The sequence below is a fragment of the Loxodonta africana genome, chromosome 1, assembly GCF_030014295.1.
Source record: "Loxodonta africana isolate mLoxAfr1 chromosome 1, mLoxAfr1.hap2, whole genome shotgun sequence".
Classification (NCBI taxonomy): domain Eukaryota; kingdom Metazoa; phylum Chordata; class Mammalia; order Proboscidea; family Elephantidae; genus Loxodonta; species Loxodonta africana.
Genome location: NC_087342.1, coordinates 176,484,168 through 176,490,500, shown reverse-complemented (window position 1 = coordinate 176,490,500; position 6,333 = coordinate 176,484,168).

Sequence of the window (6,333 nt, the reverse complement as noted above, 5' to 3'; positions counted from 1 at the left end):
ACTGAACTGGAAAAATAATCTGCTGACCTAGTAACTATTCTATCAGGCAGCCTTTCCTTAATGAGTTCCCTATATGGCACCCTCTGTTAACCTACCTATTAGGATAAGAATGAGTCTATGGGGAAAGGCCGAACGGATGTCAGAAGAGACTCTGTAACTTGCTCTTGAAACTAAAGTGAATGGAAGAAATGAAGTAAAAGAGCTGAACACAAGACATCAAAGGGTGGCTCGAGAAGACAAAGTAAATTATAATGAAATGCGCGAAGACCTGGAGTTAGAAAACCAAAAGGGAAGGACATGCTCAGCATTTCTCAATCTGAAAAAATTGAAGAAAAAATTCAAGCCTTGAGTTTCAGTATTGAAGGATTCTACAGGGAAAATATTAAAATACCCAGGAAGGATCAAAAGAAGATGGAAAGACAACATGCAGTTACTGTACCAAAAAGAATTGATCGACATTTAGCCATTTCAGGAGGTAGCATGTGATCAAGAACCAATGGTACTGAAAGGAGAAGCCCAAGCTGCGCTGAAGGCATTGGCAAAAAACAAGGTTCCAGGGATTGACCGAATACCAATTGAGATGCTTCAACAAACAGGTGCAACACTGGAAGTGTCCCTCAATGCCAAGAAATTTGGAACACAATTACCTGGCCAACTGACTGGAAAAGATCCATATTTACACTCATTCAAAACAAAGGTAACCCAAGAGAATGTGGAAATTATCAAACAATATCATCAACATCACATGCAAGTAAAATTTTGCTGAAGATCATTTAAAAGCAGTGGTAGCTGTACATCAACAGGGAACTGCCAGAAATTCAAGCCAGTTTCAGAAGAGGGTATGGAACCAAGGATATCATTGCTAATGTCAGATGGATCCTGGCTGAAAGCAGAGAACACCAGAAAGATGTTTACCTGTGTTTTATTGACTATGCAAAGGTATTTGACTGTGTGGATCATAAGAAATTATGGATAACATTGCAAAGAATGGAAATTCCAGAATACTCAATTGTGCCCATGAAGAACGGGTACATGTATCAAAAGTCAGTCGTTCAAACAGAACAAGGGGATACTGCATGGTTAAAAGTCAGGAAAGGTGTGCATCAGGGTTGTATCACTTCACCATACTTATTCAATCCGTATGCTGAGTAAATAATCCGAGAAGCTGACTATGTAAAGAAGAATATGGCATCAAGATTGGAGGAAGACTCGTTAACGACCTGCAATATGCAGATTTCACAGCCTACTTGCTGAAAATGAAGACGACTTAAAGCACTTACTGATGAAGATCAAAGACCACAGCCTTCAGTATGGATTACACCTCAACATAAAGAAAACAAAAATTCTCACAACTGGACCAATAAGCGACATCATGATAAACAGGGAAAATATTGAATTTTTCAAGGATTTCATTTTACTTGGATCCACAATTAACACCCATGGAAGCTGCAGTCAAGAAATCACACAATGCATTGCATTGGGTAAATCTGCTGCAAAAGACCTCTTTAAAGTGTTAAAAAAGCAAAGATGTCACTTTAAGGACTAAGGCGCACCTGACCCAATCCATGGTGTTTTCAAATACCTCATATGCGTGTGAAAGCTGGACAATGAATAAGAAAGACTGAAGTATAGATGCCCTTGAGTTACAATGTTGGTGAAGAATACTGAATATACCATGGACTGCCAGAAGAATGAACAAATCTGTCTTGTAAGAAGTACAATCAGAACGCTTTTAAGAAGTGAGGATGATGGGGCTTCCTCTCGCATACTTTTGACATGTTATCAGGAAGGACCAGGCCCTGGAGAAGGACATCATACTGGGTAAATTAGAGGATCAGCGAAAAATAGGAAGACTGTCAATGAGATGGATTGACACAGTGGCTGCAACAAGGGGCTCAAGCATAACAAAGATTTTGAGGATGATGCACGACCAGACATTGTTTCATTCTGTTGGATGTGGGGTTGCTAAGAGTTGGAACTGACGTGACAGAACCTAACAACAACAACAGGGGAAAAACTGACCTGAACTTAAGTCTAGGCTTTAACACCTACTGGATTTGTAACCCTGGACCAGCTTCATAAGAGTTCTAGGAATCATATATCATGTATGTATAATAATTCTATGCTAGGGCTATGGAGAGGCTTAACAGAAATGATACAAGTAAAACAGAGCATTTGGCCAATAGTAAATGCTTAAACGTATTGTTGTTGTTGGGTGCTGTTGAGTTGAATCTGACTCATAGCCACCCTGTGTACAACAGAGCTAAACACTCCCTCGTCCTGCGGCATCCTCACGATCACCGTTATACTTGAGACCATTGTTGCAGCCACTGTATCAATCCATCTCCTCAAGGGTCTTCCTCTTTTCCGCTGACCCTCTACTTTACCAAGCATGATGTCCTTCTCCAGGGACAGATCACTCCTGATAACACGTCCAAAGTATGTGAAACATAGTCTCACCATCCTTGCTGCTAAGGAGTGTTCTCGTTGAACTTCTCCCAAGACAGAATAACAGATGGGTAAACATCTTTCTGGTATTCTCTGCTTTCCAGTCAGAATCCATCTGACATCAGCAATGATATTCCTGGTTCCACGTCCTCTTCTGAATTTGGCTTGAATTTCTGGCAGTTCCCTGTCAGTGTACTGTTATAGCTGCTTTTGAATGATCTTCAGCAAAATTTTACTTGCATGTGATATAAATGATATTGTTTGATTATTTCTGCATTAGGTTGGATCACCTTTCTTTGGAACAGACATGAACATGGATCTTTTCCAGTCAGTTGGCCAGGTAGCTGTCTTCCAAATTTCTTGGCATAGACAAGTGAGCACTTCCAGTACTGCATCTGTGGGTTGAAACATCTCAGTTGGTATTCTGTCAATTCCTGGAGCCTTTTTTTCACCAATGCCTTCAGTGCAGCTTGGGCTTCTTCCTTCAGCACCATCAGTTCCTGATTATATGCTACTTCCTGAAATAGTTGAATGTCAACCAATTCTTTTTGGTATAGTAACTCTGTGTATTTCTTCCATTTTCTTTTGATGCTTCCTGTGTATTTTAGTATTTCTCCATAGAACTCTTCAATATTGCAACTCGAGGCTTCAATTTTGTCTGCAGCTTGAGAAATTCTGAGCATGTTCTTCCCTTTTGGTTTTCTATCCCCAGGTCTTTGCACATATGCACCTCATGTGCAGCCATCACCTCTCTGTCAGTGGAAGCTTGCATTGTGCTATGATGCTGAACGGGCTTCAGTGGAGGTTCCAGACTAAGACAGACTAGGAAGAAAAGCCTGGTGATCTACTCTTAAAATCAGCCAGTGAAAACTATGGATCACAACGGTCTGATCTACATCTGATCATGGACAGGAGAGCATTTCATTCCAGTGTGCTTCGGGTTGCCATGAGTTGGTGGCCAACTCAATGCTAGCTAACAACAATAATATTATAACGTTAGGGATACAAAAAACTGCCAATTGGGGCCTTTATATTAACCAAGCACATTTTTGCTGTGGGCAGCATTCCTTATTCTTGCAGGATAAATAATTATCTAGTTAAGCACAGTATGTTGGGGCTCCTATAATCACATCTTATAGCTGCAGTAGTCTGGGTTTGCCACCACTGTCAATTTGAACATTTCTTCTCAGCTTTTTGGTTTCATTCTGCCTTCTTTGATGCTGTCCCGAGTACATTTGCAACCAGGATTTGTAGTGCAGTTTAATGATGCTCACATTGCATGAGGTTTTGTTTGCAGAGGCTCTGCCAAAATGAACCTGGGGTGGGGGGGAGTGCAATCTATTGCAGCTGTTCGTCATTACCCAGATCAGCCCTTGAAGCCTCCCAATGAACCTTACTGTGTAATAAAGCCAATCAGTACATGAAAACAAGAATTTCTCATTTACTTAAATGATATTTGTCTTGTGATTGCTGTCTGGAAATGTTGAACCAAGTAGAAAACGTTAAGGAAATTGCCCTCCTCCCCACAAATTTAATATTGGTGATTAAGAAAAAAAGAAAACCGAGATAGCCTAAACTGTCTTATGCTAAGTTCAGAGTAAGAACAGAGATACATATCATGCTTTTTGATGTAAAATAATATATTAAAATATACTTGCAGCATAAAACCTTGCATAAATATACAGAGAACATAAATATTTTCATCAGTCCTTTTGTGACTTATAAATCTAACAGAAATTAATTTGAAAATTCATTTTAATTTAATGTATTTTTATTATGTACATGTTTAATCTTTTCAGGAAAAGAAAACAAATTAAAGAAAGATGCAATGCATATAACAAAGGATCTATCACACATCATCATAAAAAATGAATAAGACAATTGGCCAGTCAAACAGTACCATTTTTTTGAGCTCTTATTGGGCAGATGTCACTGCGTTAGGTTGAATGGGCAATATAAGATTAAGACTATGAGGAATAAAGTCATTCATTTTGTGTCTAGCAGGCCCTCAAAAAAAGAAAAAAGTTTTTTTTGAGATGAATGAAATGAATCGAGTTAGAATAATTAGGAGGCATTGCCATTACTTAAATGCCTAATCTAGCTAAAGAATAAGGAAATAAATGCATGAATTTTAAATAATACAACTAATTAATAACAATATACAGCTACAATTACTTTGAAATAATTGTAGACAAAAGAGAAGCTGTAAAAATGATAGGTAGAGTTCCATGAACCCTTCACTCAGCTTCCATGCTGGCATCTTAAATGACTATAGTACAATATCAAAACCAGGAAATTGACATCGGTACAACACTGCCAACTATAGACCTTATTCAGTTTTCACCTATTTTTTTACCTGACACTCGTGTGTGTGTGTGTGTGTGTGTGTAGTTCCATGCAGTTTTATCCCTGTAGAGATCTGTGTAGACACCATCACAATCAAGACACAGAACTCTTCCATCACTACATAAGAACTCCCTTCTACTACCTTTTCATAGTTATGTCCACCCCCATCACTGTTGTCCCCTGGCAACTACTAATCTGTTCTCCCTCTGTATAATTTTGTTATTTCAAGAATTTTACATAAGTAGATATCAACAGAACAAAAGAGAAGAACCACATGGCCATCTCAGTAGATGCAGAAAAGGCTTTTGATAAAATCCAACATCCTTTCCTAATAATAACTCTCAATAAAATAAAAATAGAAGGGACATTCTTCAACATGATTAAAAGCCTCTATGAAAAACCAACAACCAACATTATAGTCAGTGGATAGAGACTGAAAGCCTTCCCTTTGATAATAAGAACAAGAATAGCATTATGCTTAGTGGGAAAAAAAAATCTCAAAAGGTTACGTATTATAACCTATGAATTGGAACGGACTCAATGGCACCTAAAACAACAACGGTATTTCATGATATAGACATACCAGGGTCTGTTTAACCATTCATTTACTCATTCCAGTTTTGAGCTCTTACAAATAAAGATACTATGAACATTTGTGTACAGGTTTTTTTGTCAACATAAGTTTTCATCTCTCAGGGATAAACATTCAAGAGTGTAATTTCTGGGTTGTATGGTAGTTACATGTTTACCTTTGTAAAAAAAAAAATCCATAAATTCCCACCAGCTATGCCTGAGAATGATGCAGGAGGCATCAAAAGAAGATGGAAGGAATACAAAGAGTCACAGTACCAAAAAGAATTGGTTGACATTCAACTATTTCAGGAAGTAGCATATGATCAAGAACTAATGCTATTAAAGGAAGAAGTCCAAGCTGCACTGAAGGCATTGGCAAAAAACAAGGCTCCAGAAATTGACAGAATGCCAATTGAGATGTTTCAACAAATGGCTGCAGCGCTGGAGGTGCTTACTTGTCTATGCCAAGAAATCTGGAAGACAACTACCTGGACAACTGACCAGAAGAGATCCATATTTGTACCCATTCCAAAGAAAGGTAATCCAACGGAATGCGGAAATTATCAAAGAATATCATTAATAATACATGCAAGTAAAAAATTGCTGACAGTAACTCAAAAACAGTTGCAGCAGCACATCAACAGGGAACTGGCAGAAATTCAAGCTGGATTCAGAAGAGGACATGTGTCTCAGGCTGAGTTCTCTAGAGAAGCAAAACCAGTAAAGTGTATAAATATATAGAGAGAGAGAGATTTGTATCAAGGAAATGGCTCACACGGTTGTAGAGGCTAGAATACCCCAAATCTGTGGGTCAGGATAGAGGCTTCTCCTGATTCGCTTACCTGCAGGGGCTGGCGAACCCAAGATTGGCAGGACTCTTGCTCACAGCCTGCAAAGATCGATGAATCTCAAGATCAGCAGGCAAACCTGCAGGTAAGCTGCTAGTTCAAGTCCCAAGAACTGAAG